Source organism: Ranitomeya variabilis, chromosome 3, assembly GCF_051348905.1.
Source record: "Ranitomeya variabilis isolate aRanVar5 chromosome 3, aRanVar5.hap1, whole genome shotgun sequence".
NCBI lineage: Eukaryota > Metazoa > Chordata > Amphibia > Anura > Dendrobatidae > Ranitomeya > Ranitomeya variabilis.
Window position 1 is genome coordinate 100,985,730 of NC_135234.1, and position 25,563 is coordinate 101,011,292.

Sequence of the window (25,563 nt, forward strand, 5' to 3'; positions counted from 1 at the left end):
TTCGTGGGGGGCTGCCTATCCTTTGGGGGTCTGCTCTGAGGCAAGGTAGCATTCCTATTTCCACCTATAGGGGTATTTAGTCCTCCGGCTGTGTCGAGGTGTCTAGGGTTTGTTAGGCACACCCCACGGCTACTTCTAGTTCCGCTGCTAGTTCAGGATTTGCGGTCAGTACAGGTTCCACCGTCGCCAGAGAAAGTTTCATGCGGCTCCAAGGTCACCGGATCATAACAGCACAACTGGCCGATAATGAGTTAAATGCATCTCAGAAGAAGGGAAGAAAGGTGTTGAGCCATTTTTTTTTCTGCAGTGTTTTGTCTTTTCTTTCCTCTTTATCTATGGGTGGCTGAGGAGTCTTGTGCCAGCATGGATGTTCAGGAATTAGCTTCTCGTGTAGACCAGCTTGCTGCTAGGGTACAGGGTATTTCTGATTATATTGTTCAGACTCCTGCTTTAGAGCCGAAGATTCCTACTCCTGATTTGTTTTTTGGTGGTCCAAATTTTTGGGTTTTAAAAACAATTGTAAACTGTTTTTTGCTCTGAGACCACGATCCTCCGGTGATTCCATTCAGCAGGCTAAAATTGTCATCTCCCTGCTGCGTGGCGATCCTCAGGATTGGGCATTTTCCCTGGAATCTGGGAATCCGGCCTTGCTCAATGTAGATTCCTTTTTTCAGGCTTTAGGATTATTATATGAGGAACCGAATTCTGTGGATCAAGCGGAGAAAACCTTGTTGGCCCTGTCTCAGGGTCAAGAGGCGGCAGAATTGTATTGTCAGAAATTTAGAAAATGGTCTGTGTTGACTAAAAGGAATGATGATGCTTTGGCGGCAATTTTCATAAAGGGTCTTTCTGAATCCGTTAAAGATGTTATGGTGGGGTTTCCCACGCCTTCCGGTCTGAGTGATTCTATGTCTCTGGCCATTCAGATTGATCGGCGCTTGCGGGAGCGTCAAACTGTGCGCACTGTGGCGTCATCCTTAGAGCAAAGTCCTGAGCCAATGCAGTGTGATAGGATTTTATCTAGAACGGTACGACAAGGATTCAGACGTCAGAATAGGTTGTGTTATTATTGTGGCGACGCTTCTCATGTCATTTCAGTCTGCCCTAAGCGGACAAAAAGGATCACTAGTTCATTTACTATCAGTACTGTACAACCTAAATTTCTGTTATCGGTGTCCTTGATCTGCTCATTGTCATCATTTTCTGTCATGGCGTTTGTGGATTCAGGCTCCGCCTTGAACTTAATGGATTTTGAGTTTGCCAGGCGTTGTGGTTTTCCCTTGCAGCCTTTGCAGAACCCTATTCCTTTAAGGGGGATTGATGCTACACCTTTGGCTAAAAATAAGCCCCAGTTTTGGACACAGGTGACCATGAACATGGCGCCAGCCCATCAGGAAGATTGTCGATTTCTGGTGTTGCATAATTTGCATGATGTTATCGTGCTGGGTTTCCCGTGGTTGCAGGTACATAATCCTGTGTTGGATTGGAAATCTATGTCTATGACTAGTTGGGGTTGTCAGGGGGTTCATAATGATGTTCCTTTGATATCAATCTCCTCTTCTTCCTCTTCTGAAATTCCAGAGTTTTTGTCTGATTTTCAGGATGTATTCGATGAGCCCAAGTCCAGTTCCCTTCCACCGCACAGGGACTGTGATTGTGCGATTGACTTGATTCCAGGCAGTAAGTTTCCTAAGGGCCGACTTTTCAACCTGTCTGTGCCTGAACATACCGCCATGCGGAGTTATGTTAAGGAGTCTTTGGAGAAAGGGCATATTCGGCCATCTTCTTCACCGTTGGGAGCAGGTTTTTTTTTTTGTTGCTAAGAAGGATGGCTCCTTGAGACCTTGTATTGATTATCGCCTCTTGAATAAGATCACGGTCAAGTTTCAATACCCTTTACCTTTGCTTTCCGATTTGTTTGCTAGGATTAAGGGGGCTAGTTGGTTTACGAAGATTGACCTTCGGGGGGCATATAATCTTGTTCGTATTAAGCAGGGTGATGAATGGAAAACTGCGTTTAATACTCCCGAAGGCCATTTTGAATACCTTGTGATGCCATTCGGGCTCACTAACACTCCATCTGTTTTTCAATCCTTCATGCATGATATCTTCCGGACTTATATTGATAAATTCTTGATTGTATATTTGGACGATATTTTGATTTTTTCCGATGATTGGGAGTCTCATGTGGAACAGGTCAGGATGGTATTTCAGATCCTTCGTGACAATGCTTTGTTTGTGAAGGGGTCTAAGTGTCTCTTTGGGGTGCAGAAGGTTTCTTTTTTGGGCTTTATTTTTTCTCCCTCATCTATGGAGATGGATCCGGTTAAGGTTCAGGCCATTCATGATTGGATTCAACCCACATCTGTGAAGAGCCTTCAGAAATTTTTGGGTTTTGCAAATTTTTATCGCCGTTTCATTGCTAACTTCTCCAGCGTGGTTAAACCCTTGACTGATTTGACGAAAAAAGGCGCTGATGTGGCGAATTGGTCCTCTGTGGCTGTCTCTGCCTTTCAGGAGCTTAAACGCCGATTTACTTCTGCTCCGGTGTTGCGCCAACCAGATGTTTCTCTTCCGTTTCAGGTGGAGGTTGATGCTTCTGAGATTGGGGCAGGGGCCGTTTTGTCTCAGAGGGATTCTGTTGGTTCTTTGATGAAACCGTGTGCCTTCTTCTCCCGCAAGTTTTCGCCTGCTGAACGCAATTATGATGTCGGCAATCGGGAGTTGTTGGCTATGAAGTGGGTGTTTGAGGAGTGGCGACATTGGCTTGAGGGAGCTAAGCACCGTATTGTGGTCCTGACCGATCATAAGAATTTGATTTACCTCGAGTCTGCCAAACGGCTGAGTCCTAGACAGGCTCGATGGTCCTTGTTTTTTTCCCGTTTTGATTTTGTGGTTTCGTATCTTCCGGGTTCTAAGAATATTAAGGCTGATGCCCTTTCTAGGAGTTTTTTGCCTGATTCTCCTGAGGTCCTTGAACCGGTCGGCATTCTGAAAGAAGGGGTGGTCCTTTCTGCCATTTCCCCTGATTTACGGCGGGTTCTTCAGGAATTTCAGGCTGATAGACCTGACCGCTGTCCTGTGGGGAAATTGTTTGTTCCTGACAGATGGACTAGTAGAGTGATTTCTGAGGTTCACTGTTCTGTGTTGGCTGGTCATCCTGGTATTTTTGGTACCAGAGATTTGGTTGGTAGGTCCTTTTGGTGGCCTTTGTTGTCACGTGATGTGCGTTCTTTTGTGCAGTCCTGTGGGACTTGTGCGCGGGCCAAGCCTTGTTGTTCCCGTGCTAGTGGGTTACTTTTGCCATTGCCGGTCCCTGAGAGGCCCTGGACGCATATTTCTATGGATTTTATTTCTGATCTTCCGGTTTCCCAGAGGATGTCGGTTATCTGGGTTGTTTGTGACCGGTTTTCTAAGATGGTTCATTTGGTGCCTTTGCCTAAATTGCCTTCCTCTTCAGAGTTGGTTCCGTTTTTTCAGCATGTGGTTCGTTTGCATGGTATTCCGGAGAATATTGTGTCCGACAGAGGTTCCCAGTTTGTTTCTAGGTTTTGGCGGGCCTTTTGTGCTAGGCTGGGCATTGATTTGTCTTTTTCTTCTGCATTTCATCCTCAGACAAATGGCCAGACCGAGCGAACTAATCAGACTTTGGAGACTTATTTGAGATGCTTTGTGTCTGCCGATCAGGATGATTGGGTGGCCTTTTTGCCATTGGCCGAGTTTGCCCTTAATAATCGGGCTAGTTCGGCTACTTTGGTTTCGCCTTTTTTTTTGTAATTTTGGTTTTCATCCTCGTTTTTCTTCTGGGCAGGTTGAGCCTTCTGACTGTCCTGGTGTGGATTCTGTGGTTGACAGGTTGCAGCAGATTTGGGCTCATGTGGTGGACAATTTGGTGTTGTCTCAGGAGGAGGCTCAACGTTTTGCTAACCATCGTCGGTGTGTTGGTTCCCGGCTTCGGGTTGGGGATTTGGTTTGGTTGTCTTCCCGTCATGTTCCTATGAAGGTCTCTTCCCCTAAGTTTAAGCCTCGGTTTATTGGTCCTTATAGGATTTCTGAGATTAATAATCTGGTGTCTTTTCGATTGGCGCTTCCGGCCTCTTTTGCTATCCATAATGTCTTCCATAGATCTTTATTGCGGAAATATGTGGTGCCCGTTGTTCCCTCTGTTGATCCTCCGGCCCCTGTTTTGGTTGATGGGGAGTTGGAGTATGTGGTTGAGAAGATTTTGGATTCTCGTTTTTCGAGGCGGAGGCTTCAGTACCTTGTCAAATGGAAGGGTTATGGCCAGGAGGATAATTCTTGGGTTTTTGCTTCTGATGTCCATGCTGCTGATCTGGTCCATGCCTTTCATCTGGCTCGTCCTGATCAGCCTGGGGGCGCTGGTGAGGGTTCGGTGACCCCTCCTCAAGGGGAGGGTACTGTTGTGAATTCTGCTTTTGGGTTCCCTCCGGTGGTAGTAGGTGGTAATGCAGTTGTCCCTGGGTTGCAGTCCTGGTCAGGTGTGTCTGCTGATTGCAGTTCTGACTGGGGTATTTAGGTGTGCAGGATTCATTAGTCCTTGCCAGTTGTCAATTGTTGTTGGGAGGTGTGGACCTCTGCCTGGTTCCTCCTGTCTTTCTGCCAAATCAGCAAAGATAAGTGTCTGGGTTTTTTTCCTGTGGCACACATGCTGTGTGCTTCACAATTCAGTGCTATTCTTTGTGTTTTCTTGTCCAGCTTAGATTGTGTCAGTATTTTCTCAGTCTTGCTGGATTCTCTGGAGTGGCAAATATACATTCCATGTATTTAGTTAGATTGTGGAACTTTTTGTATTATCTGTTGTGGATATTTTTGGAAGGGTTTTAATACTGACCGCCTAGTAATCTGTCCTATCCTTTCCTATTTAGCTAGAGTGGCCTCTTTTGCTAAATCCTGTTTTCTACCTGCGTGTGTCTATTCTTCTCCTACTCACAGTCATTATTCGTGGGGGGCTGCCTATCCTTTGGGGGTCTGCTCTGAGGCAAGGTAGCATTCCTATTTCCACCTATAGAGGTATTTAGTCCTCCGGCTGTGTCAAGGTGTCTAGGGTTTGTTAGGCACACCCCACGGCTACTTCTAGTTGCAGTGTTAGTTCAGGATTTGTGGTCAGTACAGGTTCCACCATCTCCAGAGAAAGTTTCATGCGGCTCCAAGGTCACCGGATCATAACACTAGTGTACAGCACCATGGAATTAATGGTGCTATATAAATAAATAATAATAGAGCAATGATATCTTATGTGATCTAGGGTGCAGAGGAGTTAGTAAATTAAATTCAGGGAAGGTACACAAGACCATTTTTTTCCCATCCGAGAAAATCAGTTCGATTTTGCTAATCCAGCTCGAATCAGAGTGGGATCCGATTTTCTTGGAGCCAGAGAGAAAAAAAAGTTTCTCCACCTTCTCTGTTATGTTAATCCATGAAAATCGGACCGCACTGAGATGTCATCCAAGTGCTGTCTAATTTTTTTCCACTGGCCCATAAACTTGAGTGGGCAAACGCTATCCGGTTTTCAAAGTCAATTCATGCATGCTGTAATTTTTTTTCCTTTGACCGAGTGGACCGATGAAAAAATCAGACATGTACAGCCCCATAGAAATACATGGGAATGAGTGCTATCTGAGTAAACCACAGATAGAACTCATCCCTTTTATGTGGTCGTCTGCACAAGTCCTTACTGTGACTTGTGGCAGTGATTGACAACATCTCTGAGGGTTTACTGAAAGTGGGCTACTTATTTCAAAACTTGCTGTAGTGAAAATGGGCACCTTCATTATTCTACAGTATAACTATAACATTACCACATTGGAGGTCCTTGCTTTCAGCTTGCAGCCTAATTCCCTGAAATCATCTTTAAGGCCCTTCCACCTACCTCTAACTTTGTCATTTGTGCCAATGTGCACAATGACCGCTGGGTCCTCACCAGCCCCTCCCAGTAATCTGTCCACCCGATCAGCGATGTGTCGGACTCGAGCGCCAGGTAGGCAGCACACCATTCGACGATCCCTGTCTTTGTGACAGATTGCCCTATCTGTTCCCCTAATAATTGAGTCCCCCACTACCAGCACCTGTCTGGCCTGCCCTGCTCTCCTATTTCCCTCCTTACTGGAGCAGTCACTCCTCCGGCTTTCAGAGGGCATGCCTGGCTGCAGCAGTGCTACCCCTGTACTGGCACCCCCCTCATCTGCCAACTTAGCAAACTTATTGGGGTGTGCCAGATCAGGACTAGCCTCCCTGGCACTCTTCCCTCTACCCCGCCTTCTATCTGTCACCCAGCTAACTGCCTCTCTGTCCTGCAGCTCCATCCTACCATCCCCCCCTTATCTATCCCATTGAGCGTCTGCTCAGTGAGCAGAAGACTCCTCTCCATATTGTCTATGGATCTCAGTGTTGCCAGCTGCACATTTAGATCCAGAATCTGGGCTTCCAAATGCACAACGTGCTCACATCTCGCACAGCAGTATGCACCCTCGACCGGCTGATCAAGGACTGCATACATGTGGCAAGATGTGCACTGGATGGCATTAACAATAGTGGAGCACATTTCCTAATGGGGATTGCACCACACAAACGTTAATTAAAAATAAATACAAAGTATTAATTAAAAAAAAAAAAAAAAACAGACAGCAATTCCTCCCTTGGAAACTCCCTGATTCCAAAGTCACTGAATCACAAGTCACACTTACCACTGTCCACACTTATGCTCAGGTCACACTCAGCTCGCTCACACTCGCTATGCTGAAGATTTATAGTTTGTTTTTTTTTTCTCTCTCTATTTCCCTTCAACAACAAGCCACCTTGCTGTTCAAATGCACTTTCAAAAAGGTAGATTAGTCGGGCAGCAGAGTGTAGGATGGATTGGAGTGGTGCCAGAGTGCTGGAGGGGAGGCCAGAGAGTAGGAGGTTACAGTAATCGAGACAGGAGATGATTAGGGCATGCACTAGCGTTTTTGTGGTTTCATGGTCAAGGAATGCACAGATCCGGGAAATATTTTTTAGTTTGAGTCGGCAGGAGGAGGCAAGGACTTGGATATGAGGCTTGAAAGAGAGGGCAGAGTCAAGGATCACCCCAAGCATGCGGGACTGGGGAAAGTGAGCAGCCATTGACATTGAAGGATAGGTTTGGTGAAGGGGTAGAGTGAGAAGGGGGAACGATGATGAATTCTGTTTTGTCAATGTTCAGTTTTAGAAAGCGAGCAGAAGAGAAAGCTGAAATAGCAGAAAGACAGTGTGGGATTTTGGTGAGAAAGGAGATGAGGTGTATATATCAGATTCAGCTCCACATCAAAATAGAAAAAAAAATGCAACATGTATTGACTGTTTTCAATGTCTGACAAAAAGTTTCAAAGTTTTACAGCGTACAAGTTAGGGATGGCAAAATGTTCTTCTCACCCTATATTGCTTCCATAATACGGAGTGTCACTATCTTCTACTCTCATGTCAGGTCCATAATTCAGTGCATTACCCCCTTTCACAAACTGAAATTCCCCCTTTACCCAATTACATATTATTATGTAACCCTGGTTTCATAGCACATTAGGGGGCATTTAAGATGTTGTCCTTTAGACAACATATATCACCTCTCCACAAGATATTGCTGGGGGTCTTACCACATGTACCTGCATCAATTATAAGAACGGGGCTCTGAAAGGAAATCTATCACCTCCTGGGACATTTATGACCTATTAATATTGGCACACAGGTAATAAAAATGTTAAACTAATCCTACCTGTACAGGTCCTTCTCAAAAAATTAGCATATAGTGTTAAATTTCATTATTTACCATAATGTAATGATTACAATTAAACTTTCATATATTATAGATTCATTATCCACCAACTGAAATTTGTCAGGTCTTTTATTATTTTAATACTGATGATTTTGGCCTACAACTCCTGATAACCCAAAAAACCTGTCTCAATAAATTAGCATATTTCAACCGTCCAATCAAATAAAAGTGTTTTTTAATAACAAACAAAAAAAACATCAAATAATAATGTTCAGTTATGTACTCAATACTCGGTCGGGAATCCTTTGGCAGAAATGACTGCTTCAATGTGGCGTGGCATGGAGGCAATCAGCCTGTGACACTGCTGAGATGTTATGGAGGCCCAGGATGCTTCAATAGCGGCCTTAAGCTCATCCAGAGTGTTGGGTCTTGCGTCTCTCAACTTTCTCTTCACAATATCCCACAGATTCTCTATGGGGTTCAGGTCAGGAGAGTTGGCAGGCCAATTGAGCACAGTAATACCATGGTCAGTAAACCATTTACCAGTGGTTTTGGCACTGTGAGCAGGTGCCAGGAAGCATGAAGTGCTCCAAAATCTCCTGATAGCTAGCTGCATTGACCCTGCCCTTGATGAAACACAGTGGACCAACACCAGCAGCTGACATGGCACCCCACACCATCACTGACTGTGGGTACTTGACACTGGACTTCAGGCATTTTGGCATTTCCTTCTCCCCAGTCTTCCTCCAGACTCTGGCACCTTGATTTCCGAATGACATGCAAAATTTGCTTTCATCAGAAAAAAGTACTTGGGACCACTTAGCAACAGTCCAGTGCTGCTTCTCTGTAGCCCAGGTCAGGCGCTTCTGCCGCTGTTTATGGTTCAAAAGTGGCTTTACCTGGGGAATGCGGCACCTGTAGCCCATTTCCTGCACACGCCTGTGCACGGTGGCTCTGGATGTTTCCACACCAAACTCAGTCCACTGCTTCCTCAGGTTCCCCAAGGTCTGGAATCGGTCCTTCTCCACAATCTTCCTCAGGGTCCGGTCACCTCTTCTCGTTGTACAGCGTTTTCTGCCACATTGTTTCCTTCCAACAGACTTACCATTGAGGTGCCTTGATACAGCACTCTGGGAACAGCCTATTTGTTGAGAAATTTCTTTCTGGGTCTTACCCTCTTGCTTGAGGGTGTCAATGATGGCCTTCTTGACATCTGTCAGGTCGCTAGTCTTACCCATGATGGGGGTTTTGAGTAATGAACCAGGCAGGGAGTTTTTAAAAGCCTCAGGTATCTTTTGCATGTGTTTAGAGTTAATTAGTTGATTCAGAAGATTAGGGTAATAGGTCGTTTAGAGAACCTTTTCTTGATATGCTAATTTATTGAGACAGGTTTTTTGGGTTATCAGGAGTTGTAGGCCAAAATCATCAGTATTAAAACAATAAAAGACCTGACAAATTTCAGTTGGTGGATAATGAATCTATAATATATGAAAGTTTAATTGTAATCATTACATTATGGTAAATAATGAAATTTAACACTATATGCTAATTTTTTGAGAAGGACCTGTATACCTCATATTAATGGTCTTGTTTTTGAGAAATCTTTATTCTTTCCTTATGCTATTGATTTCTTCCAGGCTCTGGGGCGTGTTGTGCCTGGAAGAAATTCCTGCCTCCTGTCTCCATTATAATACTACCCCCCTCCCATGCACACCAGTTGTAGTCCCACACCCGCGCCCTGCACTTCCTGCACAATACGTACCTTTTGCTCCCTTCTATGGGCACTGCATTCAGGGATCTTCTGCGCAGGCGCCAGTGAGTCACTGTGACCTCCAGTTTGCGTGCTGATAATATGCTCTTCCCACTTCCTCCCTGCATAGTCATTGCTAGGAACTATGTGTACATGGCGATGACTATGCAGGGAGGAAGTGGGGAGAGCACCTTTTTTCGAACCGGAGCCTGGAAGAAATCATTAGCATAAGGAAAGAATAAAGATTTCTCAAAAACAAGACCATTAATATGAGGTATACAGGTAGGATTAGTTTAACATTTGTATTACCTGTATGCCAATAAGATTTCTCAACAACAAGACCATTAATAAGAGGCATATAGTTAGAAATGCTAAACTAATCCTATCACCTGTATACCCATTTTAATAGGTAATGTATGTCCCAAGGGGTTACAGATTCCCTTTGAATACCCCTATGTAAATTGAACATTGACTCTATTTCGCATCTATAAGAGTGGTGGTCACACATGCTCTCTATCAGGCCATTCACACGTGACTTTAGAACCCCAGTTCATAGGATTGGTAAGAGTTTTGGCATCGATCTAACATTTATCATCTTTTCCATGGGTATGTAATAGATGCTTTCTATGAAACAATCAATTTAAAGGGATTGTTCTAATGTTTTAAAGTTACCCTCTATCCATAGATTAGGGAATATGTTACTGATCGCTGACGGTCTGACCACTAGGACCCCCAGTGACTTCAAGAACGTGGCTCTGCGCACCTTTTCTTCATTAACTCTACATGGGACTGCCAGAGGCTACCTTAGCAATTCTTATCGAGAACGAAAAATGTAGAGGTGCATATGCTGAACTTATGCTGCATTCATATAGGGCTTTGCAGAAACTTTTTGGGATCCATGGGGGTTCCAGCAGCTAGACACACAGCATTCAGTAACTTAAAATATTTGGTGAAAATTCTTAAAGGCATCTTTTCTATCTTCAAGAAGGATTATATTATAGCACACGGCTTTCCCAGATTCAAATTTGCATCATTTTTGTGACTTACTAGCTGCTGTTCCAATTAATACTTCCAGTAAGCCATTGCTTTTCCATAGCATTCTGAACAACGTACTACACCTGCCGACTAGTGCAGTCTCCTGATTGCTGCAGGCTCATTGTTGCTCCAATTTCAATAAATCCTTACAGCGCTGTCTCACCCACCTATCTCCTGTAGCAGGATCCAAGATGAACATATTAATATTTTCAAACATTATATGCCCCAGTTATAGTGTGCTTATCTGGAATATAATCTGGGGAATTTTTAAAAGGGCAATCTCTTTATACAGGTTAGATAGAAAGACTGTAAATGGAAAGATTTTATGTTATTATGGCATGGACCTCAGTTATGTTGATAAATTTCTATGCTGCTTCTGAGCTACTTGATGTAGACAAATATATAGCTTTCTTATTAAAGGGGTTATCCAGAGTATGAGATATGGGAAAATGATATCTAATTGATATCATTTTGATATATGATGGAATTCCCTGTCAGATGCAGTGGCCCAAAGGTACTCGCTCCAAACTCATCCCCCATCGTTGGCATTCCGCAGACCAAATGGCAAGTCGATACACGTTATACAATGGGACCTCATTATCCACTGAAGGCACTTCCTTGGACAGAGCAGATCAATGTTTTTCTTTAATTAACTCAAGCAAGCAGGCCTTTGAAGCTCTCTCCGGGGGGAGGAGACAGACCATAGACCCTGTGTCTCCCAGCAACAAGTTCCACAATTATCACAGGGGTGTGAATTCTTGCGCAGGACCAGCCAACTGGAGTCCTTTGTTTGACTCAAGCAGACTTTGTGGCACTACAGGTCCCACACCAGCACAGGGCTCTGAGACATTGAATCTGGAAAATAACCTATAATAACAGAATGCAATATCTCTGAGGCAAGCCAAGTGCATAAAAGGAATCAGCATTCCTTCTCCCCCGCACCCCTACAGCCACCTGTAGAACACTGCATTATTGAGTAATAAAGCATAGCTACCAGAAATTACATATGGTAGGCATATTTGGTCTCCTTGCTCAGATAACATCCAGAAGAATCCAGTGGCGCCGCTGCCATTCCATTTAGACCCTTGGGCAGAATGTTATGAGCATCCATGGTTCTGGACAGAAAACCATACTCTCAGATATGGGAGGAGAGAGGCTGCACAAGCCCAGGGGTGGGCACAGCATGTGGGAGGGGGCAGCCTAGGGGATAATAGGCAGCTCCTCATTTTGGACTCAGTTTTTCCACTGGCAGGAGGCCCATTACCTGATGTGGCCAGGGAATCACATAAGAAAGACTTGGACCTGTGATCTATCAGCATCTCCCTGTGGTCACATGCTACATCACATGGTAATTGCCATCTATCTGTATCCCTACCCTTGTACTAAACTTTTGACTGTATACTTGAATATCTGTTCTTGTAAATATATACCTGTATATTTCTAGTGCACCTAAATATAAATTTAATCTTGGGCTGCTCTTTTATCTTGATTCGCGAATCCCCATGTCCGCATGCTCTGTTGGTTATTATACGCTACCAGGGTTGGTTTCTGACCTGATATAAGCCTGCTGTCGGACGAGGTACTGGTGGCAGCATACCGTACTGTGTTAGTGAGGAACCCTGACAGTGGGGGCCAAGAGGTTTATATATATATCCCCAGCCTGGACTGGTGATGTATATCCCCCCTCACTGGGAGCGCCTCAATGGCTCATGACCATTTGTCCTCAGTGCAGTTCCCTGACTGACCTGGGGCAAGTGGTGGCACCAGAGAGCCGATCCCTGCTGGGTCCTTCTCTCCCCTCCCCAGAGGTGAGTGAAGTAGACACCCCTTCCCCTGTGCGATTCGTCACACTAAGCTATTTAATTATTTTTACTATGGGCCTAAGAGGTAACAGGCAGTTAGTTGATAGTTACCTGTCTGTTGTGCCTGATGCCGATCTTAGCCTTCACAGAGAAGTCATAGCTGCTCCTGCCGGCAATTCAGTGGCTTCCACTGACGTCACGTTGACAGAGCAGCGACTTCTCTTATGCTCTGCTCTGCTGATGGGGTGTGACTGTCTTGCTGAAATCCGGCTGTCAATGACCATCACATTGGCGTTTACACCCTGTCAACAGAGCAGTTCTGAAGAAGAAGAAAGAAGAAGCTCTGTTGACATGGAGCACCCAAATCACCAGCAGAGTAACTATTCTGAGCCAGCACCGAGTAGAACATTCAGGTAGTTGCCTCAGTTAGCAACTACTTGACTTTTAGCTTTTAGGCCCATAGTAAAAAAAAATCCTTTAAGTATCACAAAAGTAGCATGGCATGAGGATTGCTTAGAATGTCTGCCATGGATGCAGATGTTATGGATGGAGGAAATAACTAGTCTGTGTGTCGGTCAAAGAGGTGTTTTATGTCTGGATCTCTAATTACAGGAACACCCATCACTAATGTTGTGGAGACAAGATCCATACCAATGTCATGATGCTGTAATCATGATGTAATGACTGAGGCTGTTCTGCCAGTCCAGCAACAAGCTTGTTACATAATTATAATTTAGAGAGGCTAGCCCCCAACACCATGATCTAAGTCTATTTACGTGTCCCACTTTAATTCTATAATAGCAATATCAGTATACCAGCCTTCTCCTTGGACTGTGTTATGTAGTCTTAGATGCCAGTAAAACCCGGCCAAGAGTCCACCCTACTCAATGAAGGACGGATTCCTTGGAACTAGAACTAGAAAAATGCGTGAAGATATTATATTACCTATAGCCATGGCAACTGAAAGTATAACATGCTTCCCCAAATTTTGAATCTGGAAAGTTTCATGTGGTTCTTCATTATAAGCAACTTTTGTAATTGGAGGTTAGTGGGCTATGGATAAAAATGTTAAGCACATACCAATAAAATGTGAAACTGATTTCTGAAGGACTTGGGATGAAAACAATTTAATTTAAAAGCTGCGAGTTTGCATTGGTTCTGTAATTTCTTGGCATAATCTTTTAGAGCTGGAAAATGATGAAGAGATTAACTAGATTTATGTTGGCACGACCAGGTGTGTGCTGGCATGTAAGTAGGTAATAGAAGGAAAAGAGTCATTACAAAGAGCAAGCTTATGGTTTTTACCAATTACCCCAGGCCAAAGATATTACCTGTTCTCCTCATTCAGCAGGGACATATTTGTCCTCTCTTTTCGCTTGTAATTAAATTGAACAAATAATGTCCAAGAATTTTCAACAAAGAACAAGATTTAGCGGTTTCTGGAAAAGAGAAAAGTAGTTGTGTATATTTATACATAGAGGTAAAGCCCAACAAACACAAAAAGTAAGAAAAACCCTTCTCGTTGAAGAATATTCCCTGCTGTGTTCATTTAGAAAGTATGAAACGATGTAATGCTTTATCTATTACTCTTAGAATCCAAGCCTTAAATACTTTAATTAAAATGTTAGCTTTCTCAGTGTGTTTTTCTCCACCGAGGACTGATTGTTAATCTTTCGTAATTCCCACCTTGAGGTGCTCTTGCCAGGACTTAAGCACACAGAGACCACTTATGTAGTAATGTGTAACAGGCTTATACTGCCTGCTGGGTAAGGAACAATTCTGTAATGCAGAATTTTATTCAGGATTTTATGGATCAGACAGCTATACTAAATGACCACATCCATGGATAAGCTGGCGGATTTTAATTAGGATACTGTGGATGTAAAAAGCTGAAAGGCTGGATTGTACAAGTGTAAGTAATGGTTCACACTTCCATGTCACAAAATGTCGTAGCTTGGCACCTCATCTCTATTTTTGTATCCTGTAATGTTGCACATTCGGAACAATGACTCTTATTATAAACTCTGGAAAGAAACTTTAATGTGTAGGGGCTTAACTATAGATAGATAGACATGTAATAGCACTTAGGACTTGATGTCAGATGCAAACTGAATAGGGTTCTGTAAGCAAATAAGCTCATTCATATAAAATAATGGAATGTTGGCATGAATTGTATGCTCCTAGAAATTAAGGTTCTAGATCTAGTGCACATACAGGCTGTTGGATCATCCTCAAATTACTTTTGATTGGGAACATTTTAGTTTAAATCTTTACCCACATTCCAGTCCAATTGTTTCCCATGAGATATATATCATTAAGGTTTTTTTCATGAGCAGATATTCATTTAAATGATGAACAAAACGATCGTAACTCACGATTAGCAAACTATTTCAGACAAGTTTTTATCCAGGATGATACATTTCGTTCAAATTCACAATTGTGTTACACTTGTTGTTGATTCTTCACCCAAAAATTATATATGGTATCTTTATGTTTGAAGCATGATATGTGGGAAAATGTTGAAAAGTTCCAGGAGGCCGAATACTTTCGCAAAGCACTGTAGGTGCGAATGGTCAGGAAACGCTGTGGGATGGATGCTGTGTACTTGTGCAGTGTCCAACTCGCAGCTTCCAGATGTTACTGCATAGTGGATGGGATTTCAAGAAATCCCATGCCCCTATGCATGCACCGATGCCCGTGGCTTACCTGCAGAGACGGACATGCAGCTCGTCTTTCCAGACCGCAGGGTGACTACTTATCTCCGCAAGATAAATTTCACCCGTACAATGTATTGGATGCCGTGAATCCGCACGGTTCCATGAACACAAGCGGATTCATCTATGTTCGATAGCCGGCAGCTGGACGCAGTGGACATGTTACTGACCGTCTGCACATACCCTTAGAGAAAGGCTGTGAAATGCATCAACTCATAAACTACTTCCTTTTATGCTCCACAATCATGTGTGAACAATCATCTGTATCAAGCAATATAGCTATGGATATCCACAGTATTTTATCAATCTTACTGCTTTCTGCTAAAGAACATTGGTCCTTCTGCACATGGAACTGCAGCAGCCATCTTTTACATGCCCTTTAAGAGTTGTGCTTTTCACAACCCAAACAGGAGAGCACGGTTTCACTCCATTTGTTCTCGGTCACATACCTTATCACTCCAGGTGAGCATTGTCCGCAGCTTTTATCTAGATCAACTTCTTAATCTTGACATTTAAGGGCTTCTTAACATCTACACTGATACTGACCTACAAGAAAACCACATGTACTAAAGTCATAAGGGCCAAGTCATCAATCAATGTTTGCAAGAAATCTCACAATTCTTAAACATTTTGTAACTTTTGCCATTTTTAAGTTAGTGTCGTCCGCCTATGCTATCTATTTGAAAAGTGGGTGAAGCTCAGCTAGAAAGGGGTATGGCTGAGTTTGGATGACAAACTAATTATAATTTACAGAATAAAAGTGGTATAAGTTAGAATAAGTTAGAACATAAATTGTACTCTACATTGTATTCCAACAGTCAGCTAATGTGTAAACAATCACATGCACAAATGTACCCAAAGTTACACAAATCTATGTGCCAAATAAAAGTTCCCTATATGGACAGGGTAAAGGGTTCAGTACAAAAATGAACATAAATCATATAGAAAAAATGTACACAAGAACCATGAATATCAGACACATTTTTTTTTTTTGCAATGCAAAAGTTCGTAAAAACATGTAAAACAAAAAGTGGGAAAACCACAAGGTGGTGCCACATGCCCAGCAGTAGTGTATGCAGGTAACAAAGGTCACAAATTCTAACCAAAAGATGTCTGATGACTTGATGAGCCTATATAACGCTGGTATTAATTTAATTTAAAGATACTAGAAAAAGAGTATATACAAAGACCCAGAATAGCATGTTAATGAGGAGAGCATGTGCCAACAACTATTGTTTACCTGTGGAAGGAAGTGGTGACAGCCCCAAATGGCACAAGCCTCTTAATTCATTTGGTGCATCCCAATCCGATGCACTATTCAACAAGACTAATATACAATATGCCAGTCTTGCGGAATAGGGGCCATAGTTTTTTCTTTCTTTTGGAGAAGAACAGTAACGCATTCTATTTCCAAGGGAGCAGTTTACTAAAGACTCACTATATGACCACAGGTAGCAGTCAAAATGTGGCCAAGATAAGTCTACAAGGTGTGAGAAAACCATAACGACATTTTATTTTGTAAATCAACATGTTTTTTATTATAATAATGGACAGACACATGTTTTAGCAGGTTAACAGCACTTTTCTCAAAAAACAACATAGTCGTGAATGACCTGTTTAAAAACCTCACTGCAGTAAAACCTATACTCTGGGTAGTCTTCATAAGCATCATGGCCACATTGTGGCCACTATGAAAGGACTAAGCCTAATACCTGAAACATTGAACTTTTCATAATACACCTTGTGGAGACACGGGGGTCAGTGGTGCTCTAGTCCACTGGCTGAAGACCGCATGGACCTGGGATCATCCAACTGAACACCGGCTCTCCTTTTACCATGCGCACAATACTACTCAGACAACACAGAGTGAGGGTAAAACAGTATGGCAATACTTTATTGACCCACAGAACAAGCAAATAACACATAGAACAGTTCCAGCAAAATACACCGGATGTGGCAAAATTACAGAATCTCACCCTTCCGCTGTCTCACTGGGATTGAAACCAGCTGCGACTTCCAGGGATGGCTACCCCCACTTGTGGCACGGACAGAGAGGAGGTAACAGCAAGCTTAGGAAGCTGACAGTCCATTGAGGTACAGGTGGCTTTTCTGAACATCTCTAAGGAGCCAGGTGACTGGTGGGTCCCAATCCTGGCTTACCCAAACGTATCCATGGGACTCAAGTGACTGGTGGGTCCAAATCCTGACTTCCCCAAATGTATCTATGGGTTTAGTGATTGCCAATAGAGCAGATCTGCATTCTTTCAGGTGGCGCCATGGTCCTCTAAGGCTTGTTTCACACTTGCGGTTTGATCTGCAGCGTTTTTACCGAAAAAAACGCATGCGTTTTTTTCCCTATGTTTAACATTAAAAACGCATGCGGTTTTTTTGTACGCGTTTTGCCGCGTTTAACGACGCATGCGTTTTTTGCTGCATGCGTTCTTTTGCAGAAATGCAACATGTAGTAATTTTCAGAGGCTTTTTTTGCCGCAAAAAAACGCATGCGTTCATTTGTGTTTGATTTGCGGCAAAAAATACATTGATGTCTATGGAAACGCATGCGTTTTTGCGTACATGCGTTTGCTTGCGTTTTAAACGCATGCATTTTTATAGAAAAAAACAAGAATACACCCTGATAAGCCACCCCCCACCATCAGGGTGATAAAGGGATCCTAACCCTACCCCTAACCCTAACCCTAGGGATCCAAACCCTAACCCTTACCTTAACCCTAACCTAACAATATGACAGTGAATACTCTCCGAGTTTATATTTTTAGTACTCTATAGCAATACCGTATATCTTGGGGTGTCCACATTGAACAAAGCTTTTAGAAGAATGTCCTGGTCTCCAGGTCAACATAATAGCCAATCCCTATGGATCCCTAGGATCCCTAGGGTTAGGGTTAGGGGTAGGGTTAGGGTTAGGGTTTGGATCCCTAGGATTAGGGTTAGGGGTAGGGTTAGGGGTAGGGTTAGGGTTAGGGGTAGGGTTAGGGTTAGGGTTTGGATCCCTAGGGTTAGGGTTAGGGGTAGGGGTAGGGTTAGGGTTAGGGGTAGGATTAGGGGTAGGGTTAGGGGTAGGGTTAGTGTTAGGGGTAGGGTTAGGGGTAGGGTTAGGGTTTGGATCCTTTTATCACCTTGATGGTGGGGGGTGGCTTATCAGTGACCTGGTGACCAGGACATTCTTCTAATAAAAAGCTACCCCTAACCCTAACCCTAGGGATCCAAACCCTACCCCTAACCCTAACCCTAACCCTAAACCTAACCCTAGGGATCCTAACCCTAACCCTAACCCTAGCTAATTCTATTAATAGTGGGTTTTCTAGTTGATTTTGATGATTGGCAGCTGTCACACACTTCTCAGCATGCGTTTCAAAAACGCAAACGCAGGAAAAACGCATGTAAACGTGTCAAAACGCAAACGCATGTGTCTAAAAAACGCAGCGTTTGCACGTGTTTACATGCGTTTTTTCACCACAGGCGTTTTTTTTACAAACGCTGCAGATCAAAACGCAAGTGTGAAACCAGCCTAAGGTGGCATCCTGTAGAATGTCAAATTTGTGTCCCTCATGATGGAGCTATGATGTTCTGGCAGCTTTCTTGTAAAGTGTTTCTGGCTGTGGTTTTGCAAATAGTCTCTAGTTCTCTGGATCTCTTGTTACAGAGTCATAGCTCTATTATGTAGTTCGCAACTGTTGTCCTTCAAGCCATCATCCTAAGGTCTAGAGGAAGATGTGATCACTGATGAGTATTGTTTGAGTATTTCTAGTTTATCTTTCAAAGTTTGTATGTCAACAACTGCATGGCCTGGTGTAATGTGTAATCAAAATATTAGTAAACATCATTGTTCAGTGACCTTATGTCCCTGTTTTGCAAAGATAACAGTACAATAAACTGTAGGAGCAGATATAAGAGGTAAATAACAACCATTCATCAATTTACAAATATCAATTCAACCTAAAAGAAGTGTCAATATTCAGACTCTTGACCAACCGAAGAAAGAAACACATAAATTCAATAGTCAATAATTCACAACGTCTATGATTCTGGGCCTATGAAATAGACATCTGAATAATTAAGATTAAATGCTGTGTTGTCATATACCTGCTTTCTAGAATCCTGCAGGCTATCTAATGGTGGAAATAAACAATACAAGAATCAGCATTTTTTTCAAAATATAAAATTGGGTGTAGAAAAAAAAGAAATTCTGTAAATAACTAATGTCAAATGGCATTTTAATCTGCATGTGCTGTAGACAAGTCATAAAATAAGTTCTTGGTGTTTAGAGCATATTGTGTCAGTGATGCATGCCAGACAAAACAAGCCTCATCCATCTTGTAAGAGCTCCAAAATTTTGTGTCGAGGAAAAAAAAATTAGGTATTTTTGTTTAGAAAAATGTGACACTCTCAATAATTTAGAGCTTAAGAAAAAGCTATTTGGAACATCAGTTCAGTGGATTTTGTCTCCATGGACATAATTATCACAACATGTTCTGTAAACATACATAGCATCACATTTATGTTACTCATCAAGATCCAGTCAACTAACCTTGCCAATTTTTTCTCGGCATTGGGTGAAAATTATGACAGTTTACTGTGATAGTCATAAATAATTATATTAGTTAATTGGCATTTTCTGGGCTCGGGTTATATTTACAGCATTTTTTTATTACAGTAGAGAATAAATAAATGATTTTTTCTCTCCATAAAAAGGTATGCTGAAATGCATGCAAAAATGGATTCAATATTTGAAGAAAAGTGTTCATTTTGTAGTATATTATTAAATTGTATGATACACAATACTTGTCAATAATATCAAGAAATTGTATCCAGCATGGCGTAAATTTGGGCTAAAATAACCTAAAGGTATGATATATGCATATCTGTTCTGGTCCATAAATACTAAATATAATTGTTTGTTTGGAATCTTTGTGTGGATCAAGATTAATCTGGCAATGGCTGCGATTCATAAAGACTGGCAATTTTCTTGATCTTGAAGTTAGACGCATGTACCTTTTCATGAATCTGGAGCGATTGACGAATGGTGTCTAACAACAAACGTCTGACAAATGGTGAGGAGAAAGAGAACTGGTTCTATCCTAACAAAATATCACAAGGCAACTTTTATCACTTGTAACATTAGGTTTATTAGACATAAATTTGGAAACCCTGCATGTGGTAGAAGACAGGATAACGCATTTATAAAAAGATGTTGTGGCGGTGTGTACATTCCAGAATTTAGATACAATGGACCTTTGTACTAGAGTTATTCCACACTCCAGATTAGCAAAAGAAATGCCAGCTGTTACTCACTGGGACGCATTGAACAAGATAATTACACACAGGCACCAATCTCTAAACTTCTCTGACGTAGAAATTGTCTTCACACTAAACCTATGTGCTCTCTCACCCTTAATGTAGCTAATCATGGTGATGTCCATGGATACTCTCTTCATTCAACGTAATAAACCTCTTCACTCCCTTCAATGGTTGATATCCTCACCCTCTCCCAGTATTGGTTATAGTCTCATGTAGGTGGGTTGATGTTTCCCCCTTGGTACGAATTACACCAGCAGACAGAGCAAGTTGGAGCTCTTTACATGTTCCCCTATGGTCTTCTCTAAAGTCCTTTGGTCAGTTCAGCTTAAAAGCGAGAGATACTTATCGGAACTTGTTAGCTTGCCAAAACATTGACTTTTTTCTATCAGGTGTTTTTCCAGAAAGGCATACATATTAATGACATTTGCATGGCCGTAAGGCAATTAAGGTTACCAGTTGGTATTGTTACAGAGTAAAAGGCAATCCACAGAAACCAGCAAAGAATATCATAATTCCCAACAGTAAGGTTTAGGTTGCACAAATACTTAAGTTTTTAAGAGGGTGGAGGACCCATTTTTACCCCGACACATACACTCCATTTCACATATTTGCCTAATTCCACAAAAAACATCTTTAGAGTAGAAGCATTGGCCCAAAATCTAAAAATGAATGGAAAAACAACTTCAGTTTAAATGTATCCAATGATTAAATATTTGGTATTTGTAAATTCAAGTCCAAGTTCAAGTTCATATTGAAATATTGGGTGCAAGTTGGACTCAAGTAGCAATAATGGATCTTTACATGGGATGACAAATATCAGTGTTTATTTTGAAATTTTAGGAATTGCATTATTTCATAATTAAGCTTTACTTATTGACCTGCAATATTTTATTATATTGAGTACGTCAGAAAACCTGAAATAAAAATATGTCTGAATCAATCTCCAGAAAACATTCATTCTTTTTAGGATTTATTTTACTAACATTACAAAGTGAATAAAATGACAATGATATGTGAGTTGGGTCATCCATTGTATCATGGCTTTAAAACAAAGAACAGGAAGGATTAGTTGTGAGTTGTAGCCTTTGTGTTATTTGTCAGATTATTTGATTTATTTGAGAAGGTACAGTAATGTTCTGGAAGCAAGATGAGAATAGGAGATATGTTATCCTGTACGCCAAGCATGCAAGTTGATGAACTCTTTGATTAAATAATGTACCAATTGCTTTAGTCAACGTGGAAAATTTGGTCATGGGCTCACAATCTGTGTTTACAACGTTCTTTTACTAGAATGTGAAGTTCTTATTTCAGCAGTAGCACAAGCAACAAGTAAATTATCTACTTTGGAGTTCCGTTGTGTAAACTCCATGTGCTTCATAAACCATCGGAGCTCAGTCTGTTGGTGGCACATGTGGGATTTAATGTTTACTCTTTCTAAAGGGTTTCCCTGGCACTTGGCAACAGAAACTGAGAATCATTGTTTCAAAGAAAAAGTTTATTTTAATCACTTTATGGCAGGTTTCCTAGATCCACATGTAAGAGGCTGGCATGGAGACAGGTGACGTATTATATATCCTGGTATACTCATCTCTCATTCATTGCACCACTGGAGAATATCTTGTTAGCAGTCTGTCTTAAGTGTTTATAGTGTACCAGACAGAAAATCTGGAATAACATGGCTTGGAATGTTCTTTGCCTATACTTCTAGAATAATTGGGCAGCATTTAATAGTCTTTCGAAATTGGCTACAACTGAGCTTAGATTTGCAGATGTGTGTATAAACGCACACTGTGAGCGGCAAGCAATCATGGGTGATGATGCTTTGGAGTGTATAAGTCAGTGTACGCAAGGAGTGTAGAGGGGTTGAAAACTTTATTTTATTTTCTTTGATCTGAATATATAGTGAAATTGTAGCAGATTGACGGTAGTAATTAAATTCAGCAATCACTAAATAAAAACATCTCCCAGTTGTACGTCTTAGACTGCTTTCACACATCAGGTTTTTGCCGTCAGGCACAATCTGGCGAATTTTGAAAAAAAACAATCCGGCAAAAGTTGCTGCCGGATACGTTTTTTTCTCATAGACTTGTATTAGCGCCGTATTGCGAAGGATGGCCTCATGTTTCATCCGTTTTTTGCCGGATCTGTCGAAAATTCGTTTTCCGGCGGCCGGAGAAAACAGACATAGGAACGTTTTTTCTGTCCGTTGAAAAAACGGACAGCAATGGATCCGGCAAAAAACGGATGAAGCGTAAAGTCAAATGATGGAATCCGGTGACAGATTCCGTTTTTTAAACAAATCATGCATTTTCCATTCTAGGGTCTCTCTCTCTCTCTCCTCCCCAGAATCCAAAATAGCTGGCAGATCCACAAACTCGGATGCGGTGAAAAAATGGATCCGTCACATCTGTTTTTCAAAATTTCCGACAGATCCGTTTGTTTTTTCAAAATTCACCGGATTGTGCCTGACAACAAAAAACTGATGTGTGAAAGCAGCCTTACACTCTATCAGGAAGCTTGATTTGGTACCCATATTGACCACTAAAGGGGCATGAACCATCTGTGTCACTATTGGATTTGGCTAAGGACTAAATTGTGATTCAAACATTCCACAACTACACACTCATTGCCAATCAAAAGTAAGAAAACGTTCTTGTGCTCTCACAATCAGTAGTTTGTGATAAAAACTGTGAAGTGAAAGAGTGTACAAAGAAGGGTGACCCTTTTAGAGGAAGATAAAAAGTAAAAGATATGGTAAGGCTCTCCTAGTGAATAGTGTGGTAATACCTGGATTAAAAGGTCCAACTGCTGCTACCTCGTGGCTGGGGAAGACCCTCCAGGTAAAAGTCACAAAACACTTCAAAGTAGGATACATGGCTGGAAAAGTGTCTCGTGCTGCAAAAATAGTAGATGAAGGTTCTGTTATTGGATAATGAGTTTATATGCCGTAATGGAATGTTTTTCAAGTATAAAAAAAAGTTCACAATCAGCAGTTGATATAATCTAATGAGAAGGCTTATCTCCGACTTTTATTATTTTTAACTACCTGCCTTTACTGCACAGGGACGATTTTTCTGGTTCAGCCGCTGATTTTGTTTCTCTTTACCTCTTATCAACAGAGCAGTGTCTTCTCTTTCACTTTGCTCTGTCTACTTCATACTAATAGACAGCCAGCTCCCCGCAGTTAGGTGGAGGGGATCTGTCTGTCAATTAGCTTGATATTGGCAGAGATGCCCCATCAACAGAGCGGAAAAAAAGATACCGCTCTGTCGATGTGACATTAGCAGAAGCAGGGGAATTGGCAGAAGTTATGTGTGATCACTCTCAGCTGGCGGAAATCATTGCCAGGCAGATCAAGCAGGTAGTTAACCACTAGCTGCCTGTTAGCTCTTAGCTCCATACATGAGAATAATAAAAGTCCAGGATAACCCCTTTAATATGATTCAAAATAAGTATGTGGCAATTGATGCTATCATCACCACATTTCTCTCTCATCATCACAGACAGAATTCTTTACTGTTAGAGCAGTGAGACTTTGGAATCATCTGCCACACGATGAACATTGAACAAGGAGGGTATGGATTTCTGAAGAAGGGATGTTGATCTAGGGTCCTCTAATTGGCCATATTTTAAGTTCGAAGGAACTTTTTGTATAATATAAGGCAATTATAATTTAAACAAATATGGGTCCAGCTCACCGTAATAGACATCCTTAGGTGATTGGAGCACAGGAAACACTGCGTCAAGGCATAGAGCAGGGGTGGGGAACCTCGGCTCTCCAGCTGTTATAAAACTACAACTCCCAGCATGCCCTAGCAACTTGCAGCAGTTGAGGCATGCTGGGAATTGTAGTTCTCCCACAGCTGGAGGCTGATGACTGTTATTTATGGTAAACACAGGTACAGGCACATCTTCACAATGAGGGACAGGCCTTCTTGCAGATTCCATGTTACTCCCATTTTCGTTTCTTATGCTTATTGAATCCTTGCACTTGCACTGCACAGAAATAACAGTCATCATGATGATTTTTTGGCTCTCTCCACACCATTGAAACACCAAATTTGAAGCTTTTTCTTTGTCCTTTGCTCCATTTTCGTAATAATTCGATACATGCTTTGCACACTATGTGTGGTGCCCAAAACTTGTCTTGGTCCCCAAGCATAACCCCAAAATAGGCAAAATACACTTTTTTTACGAAGTCTGTTATGTTTCTTCTATGTTTTGGCAGTGTGTATTCACCACAAATGTAACAGAATGAGTCTGGATCGTTAAGACAACTTCTTCTTGATGAGTTCATGCTTTTCACTGGAAAACAGACAACAACATAAAGTTAGTGCAAAAATCAAGCTATGAACAAACTTTTAGAACACTAATTAACACAAAACTATATTGAGAACTGCTCAGTTCAAGTACTAATCCAAAGAAATTAATGAGATGATGCGTCGCATTTACCAACAAGTGCTATAAATAAGATACCAAAAATCTCAAAAACTTGAGCCAATCTGGCAAAACTGATAGCATATTCAGAATCAGCACCCCAAAAATACCCCAAATTCATTAAAATATTTTGGACACCAGAAAAAAAATTTTTTTTTGTTGACCTGTGTAATAGAATAGCCTTATAACTCCATTTTTGGTTATCACTACCTGCCTCATATACCCAATGTAAGTCAATTGGATAAGTCAGAATTTGTTGAAATCTGTCACATCCATTTAGAGTGTTTTTGTCATCATATGGATAGATAAATTGTAAAAACGGTTCTTACGATAACAGTTTTAGAATTTTATTGTTTTAGCAAAATTTGCTGAAGAATAACTATGACTAGTTTTTATCTTAGAGTTTAATGAATTGTTGCATTATTCTGTATTTCTTTACTATGGTTTGAAGTTGGTGGAATTAAAATAACTAGATAACAACCTGAACGGGAATGTTAACAGCATCTCGAGATTATTATGATAATCATGAGGGTGGTAGCAACATATGTTACGATCATTAGTAAGGAAATAGCTCCATAACACATCGTCATGATAAAATCATGGGAACAGAGGCGAGTAGGAAATGTAGATATAAATAGTGGGGCTCAATGAATAGGCTAACAGTACAAATAGCATCGTAAAGATCACACAACCTTTTCATATCCATAAACAGTGATTTTTAATTGAGACTGGTAGTCAAACTGGAAGCTCAAAAATAAT

General features: G+C 41.5%; 1 protein-coding gene across 1 annotated transcript in view; it reads left to right on the top strand.

Moving 5' to 3' along the window:
• The window catches only part of COL26A1 (collagen type XXVI alpha 1 chain), a 602,598-nt gene that overhangs the window by 467,998 nt on the left and 109,037 nt on the right, over positions 1-25,563 (top strand). The window lies entirely within an intron of this gene.